This window comes from Equus asinus, chromosome 1 (genome assembly GCF_041296235.1).
Source record: "Equus asinus isolate D_3611 breed Donkey chromosome 1, EquAss-T2T_v2, whole genome shotgun sequence".
Classification (NCBI taxonomy): domain Eukaryota; kingdom Metazoa; phylum Chordata; class Mammalia; order Perissodactyla; family Equidae; genus Equus; species Equus asinus.
Genome location: NC_091790.1, coordinates 188,360,548 through 188,375,038, shown reverse-complemented (window position 1 = coordinate 188,375,038; position 14,491 = coordinate 188,360,548). Strand labels below are relative to the sequence as shown.

The following is a 14,491-nucleotide window of genomic DNA, read 5'->3' as shown; positions in this document are numbered from 1 at the left end:
ACACTATTCACAGTAACCAAAAAGTAGAAACAACCCAAATGTCCATCAGTAGATGAATGGATAAATAGATCTGGTATATTCACACAATGAAATATTGTTCACCCACAAAAAAGGAATTAATTACTTATACTTACTACAGCATGGATGAACCTCAAATGTTATGCTAAGTGAAAGAAGCCAGACGTGAAGGTCACATATTGTATGATTCCATTTGGAATATCTAGAATAGGAAAATCCATAAAGACAGGTAGCAAATTACTGGTTTCCAGAGCCTGGGAGAAGAAGGAATGGGGAGAGACTGCTTAATTGACCTGGAGTTTCCTTTCGGGATAATGAAAATATTCTGAAACCCATGGTGGTGATCGTCGCACATTGTTGTGAATGTACTAAATGCCACTGAATTGTACACTTTAAAATGGTTAAAATTGTGAATTTTATATTATGTGAATTTTACCAAAGAAATTAATAAACATGTAAGTAAATCTGGACATTGTTTATTATGATAAATGATGACGATAATAATGTCTCATTGGTGTGGTTCTAAAAATGACAATTAAAATAGTAGACAACACAAACACATGAGTTGAGAAAGGAGTAATCAGAGTTAAAGTATTTTAAAGTCCCCATGAGAACCTTTGAGAGCCATTGGCTCTCAAGTCCTTTGGACTGTGATCTACAATAAGAAATTTTTTTACATTGCCACCCAGTGTACACACATATGTATGTGACTGAAACAAAAATTTCACAAAATAATCCTTGCCTTAACTTTGTGTGTTGTACACTATTTTCTAATCTAATTAATATTATTTTTTTAAGATGCTGACTGTATCCCACTGATTTGGTAACCAACGAATGGATTGTAACCCACCACTTGAAAAAACTGGTGTAAAGATGGTGTGGTGGCACCCAAGTAAAGATGTGGGCAAGAAGAGAAAGTAAAGAGAGGAAAGGGTCTTGGGCAGTTCAATATCTACTCTAATGCTGTGTCAGCAAGCATATGTAAATTGTGAATTAGCAGTATTTTCCCAAATCTTTTTGAAGATGTCACCCTGTTCCAGTATTATAATCTGGTATAATAAAAACAGTATTATAATCCAGTATAATACTATTCCAGTATTATAATCTTCATAGGCCAAAAGAATATTTCTGCTAGTGTACTGGAAACCTTTTGAACAATTCTGTATTTTTATAGTGTTCTGTGAATTGCCAAGATAAACTTCTCTTGAGTTACTCAATATGGATGCAGCTAATGGGAAGCGTTTCATATTCATGCACATTGTAGAATAGTCTGCCTCAATTTGAAGAAATCAGAAAATCTGAGTGGTGGTCTTACCCCTTGTTACCTTGAACAAATCACTTCATTTCTCCTGGTTTCACTTCTCTCATCTGTAAAATTAAACGGCACTTTAAGTTTTTCCTAAAAAAGAAATCTACGGTGCACTCTAGCAAATCAACACAGACCCCTGATTTCACACAAATACACACACATGCACACACAAATGCATTGCATTAAGATGAAGGAAATTTAATTGTAGACTCTTACGAAACACCCACAATATTGACATTAATCTGTTTTAAAATAGAAAATGATGAGGGATGCTGCTTTATTGAGCATATTTCTTATATATTTTCAGACATATAATTTTTAATTTATAAAGTTGTTGATTGGGTGTGGTGTAGTTACTGCAATTTCAGGAACTTTACCAAGTTAAGAAAGGGATTATGCTTGTCTAAGCCTGTACCAGTAAACATGTCCATATTCCATGGTAGGTAAATGGCTCAAGTTTAAAGCCTTGTTCCAGTTGCTGCAAGGTGCCTCAAGGAACGCTATTTGGTGAGTTATGTTTACACATGAGATATGCACTTCTGTTTTTCCCACCGCAATTGTTGGTTTATGTTAGCTAGTCATCGTAACCATCCACACTCTGGAATGAGATGTGACTACAAGATTTGGTATCTTTGGTCCGTCACTGTCTGGGAAGACTCCTGTGAGATGAAAGAGTGGAAAAGACATTGTCCACTCCAGCCATACTAAACTATTTTTAATTCCCTGAAAGCCTTTTGGTGATTTTCACCTATTGTCTTTTTTAAAACTTTTTTTATGGAAAATTTCAAACACAGATAAACAGAATAGTATAATGAACCCCACTTACTCATCACTCAACTTCAGCTATTAATATTCTACCACACTTATTTCAGCTATGCCATCCATTCCCCAGCCCCTCCGTTTGATTATCATTATTTTTACAGTTGTTAAGGTAAAATTTACATACATTAATATGCACGTGTTAACAATTTTGACAACTCGATATGCTTGTGTACCTACACCCTTACCAGATTTCCATCTCATGAGGAAGATCTTCCTTCTTTCTCAGGTGACCCCTCAGTCCCCCAAAAGCAACCACTGACTTTTTTTACTCTAGATTAGTTTTATCCATTCTAGAACTTCATATGAGTGGAAACATACAATGTTTATATACCTTTTTGTGTCCAGTGTCTTTTTTCAGCATTATGTTTGTGAGATTCAGACATGTTGTTGCATGTATCAGTACACTAATTCATCCTTTTTATTGCTGAGCTCTAATATACCGCAACTTGTTTACCCATGCTCTTGGGTCGTTTTCAGTTTTTGGCTATTATGAGTAAAGCTGCTTTGAACATTGTTGTACAAGTCCTTTTGTGAACATATCTTTTCACTTGGATAATTACCTAGGACTGCCATTGCTGGATCGTAAGTTAAGTATATGTTTAACTTCACAAGAAACTACACATTCTTTGCCACAGTGGTTATATCATTTTCCACTCCCTCCAGCAATATATATGAGTTCTAATGGTTCCACGTCCTCATCAATACTTGGTATTGTCTGTCTTAAATTTTGGCTATTCTAGTGGGTATTGTTGATGCAAGTATTCCATACCAACCTATCAATCAAAATTTGGGTGGGTTTACTATGAGCCAGAGTGAGGATTATAACCTGGGAAGGCCTTAGAAGGCATTCTGGAGAAGCATGGGTTTCAGTACAGTCTTATATCTTTTTAGAACAAGGAACATACATTAAAGACACCCAGGATATATTTTCATCAAAATTCCAAAGAGATACTCAGTTGCAAATTAGCAAGTGAACATGACTGTAATACCAGGAAAGGGACTAATCCAAATGTTACCAATAGGGCATTACCAATAGTGCGTAGGAGGGGAAGTATGCATTCTTACCTTAAGGGAGTGCATTATTTAATGGTTAAGCAGATGTACAGTGTATGTTTGATAGGCCATAAGTCAGGCATTTTAGTTCAAGCCAAGTAAGCTTTGAACCCAAATGGTTACCCCATGTACCTCAGTATGTGAAAATCTCTTGTCAGTATGAAGTAGTATCTCAATTTAGGATAAATTTACATTTCCCTGATGACTAAAGATATTGAGCGTGTTTTCATGAGCTTCATACTTCAGCCTCATATATTTTTCACGTGAGTTTCCCTTGCCCACCAGAACACTTAGTACCACCCTTATCTAGTTAACTGCTCACGCCTTATCTTGTCCTCACTTTATTGAAAGGAATTCTTCCTCCAGTGAAGAGAGAAGGAAATCAGCCTAAAAGCTACCTGAGAACCAGTTTTCTAGAATCAATGGCAACCATTATCTTTTTGTGGCGCCCTGGAACCTTAGGCCAGAGGAAACTCCCCTTTCCTGCGTCCTCCTCCATGTCCCAGTTGAGGAAATACAGCCCAAGTCTTAGCTGCTCATTCAAGTTTGACATTAAGAGGTTTGAAAGCTTTGTAAGACTGGGACTTAAGTTGAGACAGAGTGTACCATAAAATCTAAAGGAAAGTACTATGTGGAAATTTTATTGAAGAACAGTAAGCACCTCCACTTCAGTGTTTCCTTTTGAAGGGATAATCCTGTGGCTTTCAAGCCTGTGGAGAAATAGGATGATTACAATTTACAGCATGAGAAAGAAATACTGTTTCCTTGGGATACAGACACTAAGTTCCCATTGATTAGAAAGGCAGTGCATTCTCTTGCTGGGTGTGCTGTGTAAAGCCCCTCCTGGACCTGTTGCCAACGTCTTCTGAGAAGAGAGGCAGAAATTTTTCTCAGGCCTCCCTTAGCCTGGCCTTCAGTGACTGCCTGGGGGTTGAGGAGAAGCATGCAAGGATCCTGTGTGGGAAGAAAGTAGGACTGCTATCAGGAGGATTACAGTTTATGCTTTTCATATCTTGCCACCCTCAGTTGCTGGCCTTTGGTTTCCTCCCACTAAGAGGAAGCTTTCCAGTGTGTTTACAGTCAGTTAACACCTCCAAGGTAGGTACTTTTGGTGCCCCGCTCATATCCACTGGGCACTCAACATTCCTGTACATGCTGACAGCTTTCTATTGCCAATACCTGCATCCCTTAGCCTGAGAGCTTTCTCTATCAGAGCATGCTGGGTGCCAGGCAGGCTGAAAGTGCCAGGGAGTTAACATCCCTGGGAACAGCCCTCAAACTAATGACAGATGGGATTTAGAGGCTAAATTCTCCCATCTTCTCATCCTTTGGTGGGGCAACTCTCAGATATGCTCCACACCGCCTCCCAGAGTTGCACAGTAGACTTGAGCCCCAACTCCCCACAGCAGTAACATACTTATGATTGCATCTTCTGTGGGCTTCCTCCCCTCCGCTGGCTCCCTGTCCCTTCCCCTCCCAGTGCTTCGTGAGATTGCTTCCAAATAAACTCCTGGCCTCAATCCTAGTCTCAGGGTCTGTTCTGGAGAAACTCAATCTAGGTTAACTTAATATCAAGAAAACACTAATAAAATAATATTAGGGAGAACATATTGTTAATAAATCATCTGATACTCTAAATGCTTCACTCCACATCCAGCATTCCTAAAGACCTAGAATTCACTCCCTTTGAGTTTACCTGTTTTTATCCCCGAAATATTATTGTTAGGGAATTCTTCTCAGGTGAAGATCTAGTTTAGGAAATAACCCCCAAACTAAGGGACTTTGTCTCACATATTTGAGTTTAGATGGATAATCAGCTACTTGATTTCTCAAAGCAAATTGATATAATGTATAATATTGCCTCCCAGCATATTAAGATACTTCTGCATAATAAAAGATATCCTCAATGTATTGATGTTTTGGTTTTACTCACCTCCGCCTGCTTTTGGAAACAAAAATGGAAAGCAAGAATAATTTTGCTGAAGAAAGAGAGAAGGCTGATGCTGGTATATGTGTGTGTGGACCCAGGAGTCCTAAGCATTCTTTGCCCTCCACACTCTCCTCCTTCAAAAACGTTAACACAGCAACAACTAAAATATTCTGGCGAGTTTGGGTTTATGACTGTGTCATAGGTTGATAAATTTGGTAAATAGCTCCACATAATATTTTTACAGGTCAGTCCTCAGAAGAGGATCGCAAAATTGAAACGTCAGGATTCCGTGGCTCAAGATGCTAGAAATCTGGCACCAAGATAGGTTTGATTCCCCGTCCATTAAAATATTTCTTCTTAAATCTCACTTCCAAATCCAGAGATTCAGGTGTGAAGCTTAATTCCATAGCCTCCCTCCAAATAATTATCTTCCAGGTAATTTAATGTTAATTTCACTGTTTTTTAAAACAATATAATTGCTACTTGATAAAGATTGAACATTATTCTAGTTTCATATTTAATTTGAATCAAATATATTCTGTGGTATATATATATATATATATATATATATATATATATATATATATATATAAAACAACCTTCTAGTTTGTCTCACGATGGTTTTAGAGAAATCCTTGAGGTCAGCATAGTGCAATACAAAGATATCTACTAGTCCAGTCACTGATTCTCTAATTCTCCGTCTTTTTGCCAATCTGTCCTTGTAAACATAACACCTTTCTTGCCCTTCCTCCCTCCGTGTTTTCTTTCCTGAGGAAAGTGGGACAAGCGTTAATAAACATCTCTTCTGGTTGTTCTTTGATTCTCCCCAGATCTGTTCTCTGTTCTTCTCTGCTGTGTTCTTTGTCCTGGGGAAGCTGACCTCTATGGACTGTGTCACCCTCTGCTCAGTGGGAGGCACCAGCAGGAGATCAGAATGTGGGAGGAGAGAGATGCCAGGGTATTTGTTCCCTCCCACTCACTGTCTGTTTCTCTGTGGTTTTAGCAATGGCCTTAGCACCAAAACTACAGCTACCATTGGGCAGTCCATCTTGACTCTAGGTTTCAACCAGCCTCTCCTAATAGGTTTGTTTTCCCCTGCTGTTGATGCCTGGGGGTTGCAATAGCGCCCTGCTGTCCCTAGTCTCCGGGGACCTCAACATCCCTAACTGGTTCCTCTAGCCCTGCCCATATCACTATAAATAGTTCCTGCTCTCTATTTCTTGCTGAGCCCTTGGCTGATATAGCCTCTTACCTTCAAGGTTTCAGCAGTCACACGGTGACAGGTTTAGGAATCACTCTCAGATTCCTCTGAGCCTGGAATCAAATTAAGTACCTGTGCACATAAAGACATCACATTTCCCTCTGAACACTCCCATTACTCAGAGGGAAACATGATATCAGAAACCGAAAAAGGCAAAAAAAAGAGAGTAGAAGTGTTAGTGTGAAGCACACTATGCCATTTGATCTAGAGGCCCATGGGAAAATATTGTTTGCATCTTTTAGGGTCAAGAACAGTATTTTCTGGGGGCCAGCCCAGTGGCGTAGTAGTTAAGTTAGCGCTCTCTGGTTTGGCAGCCCGGGGTTCGCAGGTTTGGATCCTGGGCATGGACCTAGCACCTCTCATCAAGCTATGGTGTGGCAGCATCCCACATTAAATAGAGGAAGGTTGGCACAGATGTTAGCTTAGCGACAATCTTCCCCAAGCAAAAAGAGGAAGATTGGAAACAGATGTTAGCTCAGGGCCAATCTGCCTCACAAAAAAAGAAAAGAATGGTATTTTCTGGGAACTGAACCAAACTTGGGAAAATCTCACCATTTGTAGAACTATTGGTATGTACATCAGTTAGCTAGCTATTGCCACAAAAATTCTAACAAACCAGTCAAAAACTCACTACCTCCAGATAACAATCATTTAATCTCACATAACTGCAGGTCATCTGGGCGGCTCTGCTCCCTGTGTCTTCACCCTTTTTGGACCAGTGACTAGTCAAGACACGCTCCTCCCATGGCGATGAGAGAGGCGCAAGAGGGCACACCCATGCACTCACGCACATTTCAAGCCCCTGGTTGTGTCACATCTGCCAAAGCAAGTCACATGGCCAAGGCCAAAATCAAGGGGTGGGAAAAGGATATCCCCCTTAATGGAGGTGAAAGGATGAAGGAGTAAACATTTTTGACAATAACCTACCACAGCAGGTAAGCTACAGAAAAGTCAGTCAAGGGCAGGCTACACTTTGTTCAATTAAAGGGAGGAGAATTTTTGTTTCAGTTTTCCTCTCATTCAGCACAGGTGAACCAGAGTGACTTTAAAAAATATCAGGCTAAATTTCCTGGCATCCAGAAACAGTTTCTTAAAGCAGAGATCATATTGCCCTAGAAATGGAGGCATTTTGAGGTTTCGGATGTTAAGCCAATCTTATGGTTAGGAAGATCCCATTATCTGTTCATGACTAAACTGAGATTGCCAGACTTTGAGATCTGAACTAGCCTTGAACATTTATTTTTCCCTGCAAGGTTCAGATCCCGAAAGCATCACTTTCATTCTGAATCCTGGGACGAGACTCAGCAGATACCAGGCAATATGCCTGTTAGTGATTCCACAGTCTGGGTATCCAAACAGTGGTCAAAGTGTCCAAAACCAGTATTTCCTTATCCGCACAGGCTTTCCTTAATTAGTAACTGATTTGTACTTTGAGGTTTATTCAATTTGGAAGAGGTTAAAGTTGAAGATTCCAATAGCTTTCACCAGTTTAGTATACACTGATTCTTTCTCAGTCCAAGGAGGGGAGAAAGGTGTTTCCCCTTGCATAGGATTAAAAAGGAGCAAAAAACCCTTAGTTATCTTTGGGAAGGAAAGAATTATTTACAATGGTGAACAGCAAAGAAAATAGCAGAAGATTAACCAGAAATCTTCATTATGCTCCTAGTGCAGTGTGTGAATCCAATGAGTGTCCTTAAATGATGAGTTGATTTCAAAAGAAATATTAGCTTCAGATTCTAGCTCTTGAGTGACTGTATAGAAATTCAGAGCAGAGAGACCAATAGGGTTGCAGTCATGACAAACCCAACAGATCAGAGGACCCACAGGTACTGGGACTGGAATTTAAGAATAAATTGGTTTGAATAGATGACGAAGAAGGAAAATGTCCTGGAAAACAAAGAATGTGAGTAAAGTTTTGGAGTTATAAATGAACATGGGTATAGGGAGTAGTGAGAAGAACACCTTGACCCAAATGGGAAAATGGTCACAAACTAGGTGAGATAGAGACTATAAGGCAGGATTATGAGAGTCTTAATAGGCATAGGAACTTAGAGGTTATGTGGTGGATGTTAGAAGCTGTTGGGACTTCTTAGTGGGGAAATTTAGTGCAAACATCTCCAGTTGTCACAACAGGCTGGTTTTCATTGTGACTCTTGGCCAGCTTTTGACTTGGAGATAGTAATGATCATCGTGGATGAAAGAGGAGATGATTCATGTGTATTTTGACTCCTTTACAAATGTGATTTTAGCCTGAATCATAGAAAGAGTCTGTAGCCTTTTCCCATGGCTTTTGTTGGCAACAACTGTATGTTCCCATGGGAACATGCATACTTACCTATCCAAACCTTCCTCTTATGTTTATGCCCTCAACTTCTGTTCACTTGGATGTTTTCATCTTTTCTACGGAGCACATTCACATACAAGCTTAAAGTACAGTCTATATTTTTATTACAGCTGAGGATTCATCCTGAACATTTTCAAATACATAAAACTCCAGGTATAACTCCAAACCAAACATGATGAAAGGAGGCATTTGGATAGACCACAGAAAGATACACCATCACATTGCACACCAGCTGCTGTAAACACTTCAGCTTTCTGCAGCAACCAGAGGAAGGAATTATGACTCAGCGTGCTTCTTCAGTGGTTGGTTCTGGACAGCCTTTTTAAACTCTAATCCAAAATAGAAATAACGTACCTCCCATGTGTTCAAGAAGCTTGCACTCCTGGGGATGACAATGCCCTTTCCATCTGCAGGAAAGAAGTTCTCCTCTGATCGCGACGGCAAAGCAGCAAACATTTGCTGACCTCCATAATTCCGCACTGAACTCTTCCCTCAGACAGGACACCCTAATTTCTCTGTTACTTTATTCCTTTGCCAAATTCTAATAGTTTAAAATCAAAAAAAGATGAAGTTAAATAATAGCTGTTGTGTGTTTTTGAGAAAGTTTGAGTTTGGTTACTGTGGGTTTTCTAAGATATTGCTTTCCTTAGTTTATACAAAAAAGCATTTATTGATCTAGGTTTTAGACCAAGTGCTGATGACTCAGACATGAATAACAGTTCCTCTGGAGTGTTTCAAGTAAAACAAATATGTAAAAACTAAGCTATAATACAATTTAATATGTCTTTTGACAGAGGTGCACAAGCTGTGGGAACATGGGAGAAAACATAATTGATTCTGTGGTTCCAGGGAAGCCTTCAGAGAGCAGAAGGCATTTGGGCAAATCTCGAAGGATGGGCACGGGCTCCGTAAGTGGAGTGAGAGCACTTAAGGCAGAGAACAGGAAGAATAAAAGCACCAGTACATCAAAGTGCAGTGTTGGCTGTGATTTCCTTTCATTCCAGATGAGACAAGTCAGGAATCCGGGGACAGACATGCATCTGGGAGGCTGCCCTCCTCAACGCAGACTTAGCTCAGACCCACTGCAAGCAGAAATTTCAGGACTGCAGAATCAGGCTGATTAAATCATAGGGGTCAGACTTCCTTGAGAGCAAAATGTTTGCAAACACCTTCATGGAAATGGGACAATGGACTCAAGAGAACTGCAGGTTTTCCAGACTACCAGGAAACATGATTTCTGGAGGAGGAGCCACATTCTTCTAGAGGGAACCCAAGGGGAATGCCACAAGGTTTTAGGAACTACAAGTGGTCCCAGCTTCCTCCTCTAGTCCCCAGAATGCTTCATTGTCATTTTCCTGATGACGTACTCTTTACTTTACTGAAATATGAGCTCACTCCGTGCCCCGGTTTCCTAGGACTGCCGTAACAAGTTCCTACAAACTTGGTGGCTTAAAACAACAGAAATTGATTCTCTCACCGTCCAGGAGACCAGAAGTCTGAAATCAGGATGTCAGCAAGGGTGGTTCCTTCTGGCCACTCTGACGGAGAATCTGTTTCATGCCTCTCCTAGTTTCCAGTGGTTGCCACCTATCCGTGCCACTTGTAGACATAGCACTCCCATCTCTGCCTCGATCTCCACGTTACCTTCTTCTCTGTGGCTCTGTGTGTCTCAAATCTCCCTTTCCCCTTTCTTATGAGGATATAAGTCACTGGATTTACAACCCACCTTAAATCCAGAATGATCTCATCCCAAGATCCTTAATTTAATAATATCTGCGAAGATCCTGTACCCAAACAAGGTCATGTTCACAAGTCCCAGGAGTTAGGACTTGGACGTATCTTTTGTGGAAGGGACGCTATTTAACCCATTATGCCCCCCTTTCATTGCGACATCCTGTGGGTTAGTGCTATAGATGTCTTCTGAGCACCTGTAAATGGACTCTTTGATCTTGTCCAGAAACTGAGTACTGGGACAGAAAGACACAATATCTTAACTCCCATTGGCTAGGAGTAAAATAAAGGTTCAAATTATCCAGCTGCAGGTCTCCAAGACTTTTATTACTAGAATCTTTGACCAGACGCTCATCAGAGGATGTGAGTTCTATCTGCAAAAGGTCCAGAGTAAGACATTTTTACTAGAGAAATGTGTGACTACTTCAAACACACCTTTCTTGCTTTTTATAATCCCTGTGGTTGTCATATACTCAGCCTCTTATAACCTGGAATGGATTATTTACAACTCTAACAGTTAAGTGTCATGTAGGGTTCTGATTCCTTAGCCAATCAGTGGATACAGGGTCCACCAGATTCAAGAGACTTAGGAAAACCAGTTCACAACGTCTGTTGAGGGCAAAAGCGTTAACCTATTGTTTCCTGAGAAATCCCAGATCAGGTTTTGCAGAGCAACACTTTCAAAATGGATTGAGTAAAGCAACCTCTGCTTTACTTTTCTCTCTTTGCTTATAACATGTTCTCAAAACTCTTGGAATTCAGGATGATTTTCCCAAGACATTTTTATTTCTTGACTAATTACTATATAAATGTTGTCCCGAAGCCAAATTACATGTTGGGGGTTGTAAATAAAGCCTCTGCAACCTTAGTTAAATCTAATCTCTACTCCAGGGCTGCACCCAAGCAGCTGAAAGGGCTGGAGAAAGACTCAGTCGTGCTGACTGCTCCCCCTTTAAACTGATGACCACTAAGCTCAAGTAGGCCTTTGGTGCTACTTGGCCATTCTTCTCCATTTTTCTCATCTATTCCCAATCCTAAATGACTGTTTCACACCTTTATCTCTCTCGTCAATCCTCCCACAGCTCCTCCTCCCCAATCCTCAAATATCAGCTGACTTCCTTGCTCCTGTGAAAAGTGTGTAACTCAGAAGAGAATTTCCACACGCTCTACCACCTGTCTACATCTATGGCCATATCTTCTGCCTTTTCTCTTTTACTGTCAGTGAACATCTGCGCACCCAAGAGAATCTCCTCCCATTGTGCACAAGATCCCATTTCCTCTCATTTGCTAAGAATATCACTTCTGTAATTTTCCCTCTTTTTCCAGCATCATCAGTTTTTTCCTCTTGACTGGATCAGTTCTACCAACATACAAACACGCTGCTACATTTCCCATCTCAAACATGCACACTCACACACCCCTCTCTTTTGACCCCCACCCCTCCCTCCAGCTACTATTCAATTTCTCTACAACAAAACTATTTGAAAAAGTTGTCTATACAGACTAAAACAAAAAGCTATACAGACTGTCTCCAATTTCTTTTCTCCTTTGAACTCACTCCCTTTCCTGAACCACACCTCCAAACCTAATTCTGTCAAGGTCACCAGTGGCCTCCAAGTTGCCAAATCCAATGGGCAATCCTCAATCCTCACCTTACTTGACACTTCTGTAGCATTTGACACAGTTAATCTCTTCCTCCTGCTTGGAGCACTTTCTTAACTTAGCTTTCCATCTGTCAGTTGCCATGCTGTGGCAGTGGCCCACATAGAAAAACTAGAAGGATTTACAACTATGATATATCACGAGGCACTGGGACTTTGGGGAGAAAAAAAGAGAGAGAGAGGAAGATTGGCAACAGATGCTAACTCAGGGAAAATCCTTTCATGCAAACAAAAACAAAAACAAAAACAAAAACAACCCTGTATGATCTGCTGCCTGTCCTCCCCTGTGGTCTCATCTCCTACCACTCTCCTGATCATTCTCTCTGTTGTATGATCATTGGCTCCATGTGCCCATTAACACACTCAGCATGCTACTTCCTAGGGCCTTTGTACTTTGTTTCCTGCAACCTGGAACATTCTTATTCCAGGTAAGATGGTTTGCTTCTTCACTTCTTTCAAGTCTCTCCTGAATGTCACCTTATTTGGAAAAGTCTTCTTTATTGGGTATGACCCTGCATGTTCTTAGATCATTCCCTTGCCTGACTCTGCTTTCTGCTACATGCTGCTTTTCTCAAACTCCTGTATCAGCTGGTTTCTGGTTGGGTTCAGTCAATGGGAGATTGGAGAGTGGGAGGAGAGAAAATAGAGAAAGGGATATTTTCTCCTGTCTCAGGCTGCATCTCCAGGCAGCAGCAAATCTTCCCTATGGCTCTAGTTTCCTTTGAACTAGCTTGTAGCTTCTTGCAGGTAACTCCAACCTCTGGGATCTGATAACATGATATATTTCCTTTGTCCTTGCAGCATAGGGATGGTAGTGGCTTCCAGCTGTTGCTGATTTCTGGGTTCCTTTACTGATAGTTATTTGGCCTTTCAGGTCTTGCAAAACCCATATAACCAATTCTCTCTATTAAATTCCTCTCTTTTAAATTCTCAGACTTATTTCTGTTTTATTCACTGGATCCTGACTGGCAACTTGTATCAGTTTCAGTTCCAGAAGGAGATTTGTAATTTGAGGAGAATTTAATAAAAGGACTCTTTACATAGGGGTCAGTTTGGTTTGGGAAAAACAACAAGGTATGGTGCAGTAATTTGGGGCCAGTAACCAACCCCTAGGCTTCAGGGGACAAGGCAGGGCTTCTCAACTTCAGCACTATCAACATTTTAGGCCAGATAATTCTTTGTTGTTGGGGGCTCTCCTGCCATTGTAAGATTTTTACCAACAACCCTGTCCTTTACCAAGGAGATGCCAATAGCATTCACCCAGTGGAACAACCAAAATTGTCTACACATTTCCAAATGTCCCCTGGGGAACAAAATTGCCCAAGGTTGGAAACCACTAGACAAAGGTAACTATTGGAACCCTAAAAGAGAAAGGTATAGGGAGATGGCCATCCAACTAGACAAACCATGTGTAGAAAGACGTAGTCAAACCGTTGCAGTCCAGGAAGGAAAGAGCCAGAAGAATAAATATCAAAAATCTACTCTTGTCTTTCCTCTGATCTCTTGCCAGGGGTCCCACTGGCTAAACCCACCTGGAAGCCAGAGGGCATAAGAACCTATTGTGTATTAAGTACAGGTCAATCTCCTATGGCAGATGATGGAGTAGAGAAAGGCAATGAACAGATCTGGAGAAGCAAATGGAAGGTAGCTAACATACCATCCTATGTATATCATAGTAAACACCACCTGCATGCTGCCCTTTATTGTTCTCCATGACATTTATTGCCATTTGACATGCTATATATTTCCTTATTTGTTCACTGCCTTATGCTCAGTGCCTGGTACATTTTAGATGTTCAAAACATATTTGTCAAATGAATGAATAAATGAAGGAAGGAATCCAATTGGAGAGAATTAAATTCTGGATATGCAATAAAATCTGGAAACTAATTGTGTGTCACAGGGCTAAAAGGAAATATTTTGGTTTCAGAGAATAATACTACACAGCAAGTATTTTAGTCACTTCTCTACAGAAACAGAAACAACAAGATAGTTGTATGTATAGAGAGATTTATTTTAAGGAATTGACTCATATGATCATAGAGGCTTAGTGAATCTAAAATCTGATGGAGTAGGCCAGCAGGCTGGAGACTCAAGGAAGAATTGTAGTTTAGGTCCAAAGGCAGTCTGGCTGGCAGAATTCCTTCTTGCTAGAGAGAGGTCAGTCTTTTCTATAAGGCCTTCAACTGATTAGTTAAGGCTCACTGACATTATAGAGAGTAATATGCTTTACTCAAAGTCCACCAATTAAAGTGTTAATCTTATCCAAAAAACACTTTCGTAGAAACATCTAGAATAATGTTTGTCCAAATATCTTGGCACTGTGGCCCAGGCAAGTTAACATATAAAATTAACCATACCA

The 14,491-nt window shown here is 40.4% G+C and overlaps 1 long non-coding RNA gene across 1 annotated transcript in view; it reads left to right on the top strand.

Annotated features, from left to right (window-relative positions):
- LOC106830009 (uncharacterized) overlaps positions 1-10,774 on the top strand; it is a 32,395-nt gene extending 21,621 nt beyond the window's left edge. Inside the window, exons 2-5 of the long non-coding RNA XR_006512516.2 lie at positions 1,771-1,834; positions 5,377-5,567; positions 7,065-7,328; positions 8,848-10,774. This is a non-coding gene — a long non-coding RNA (uncharacterized lncRNA). The remainder of the gene's footprint in view (positions 1-1,770; positions 1,835-5,376; positions 5,568-7,064; positions 7,329-8,847) is intronic.
- Positions 10,775-14,491: the final 3,717 nt, after the last annotated feature.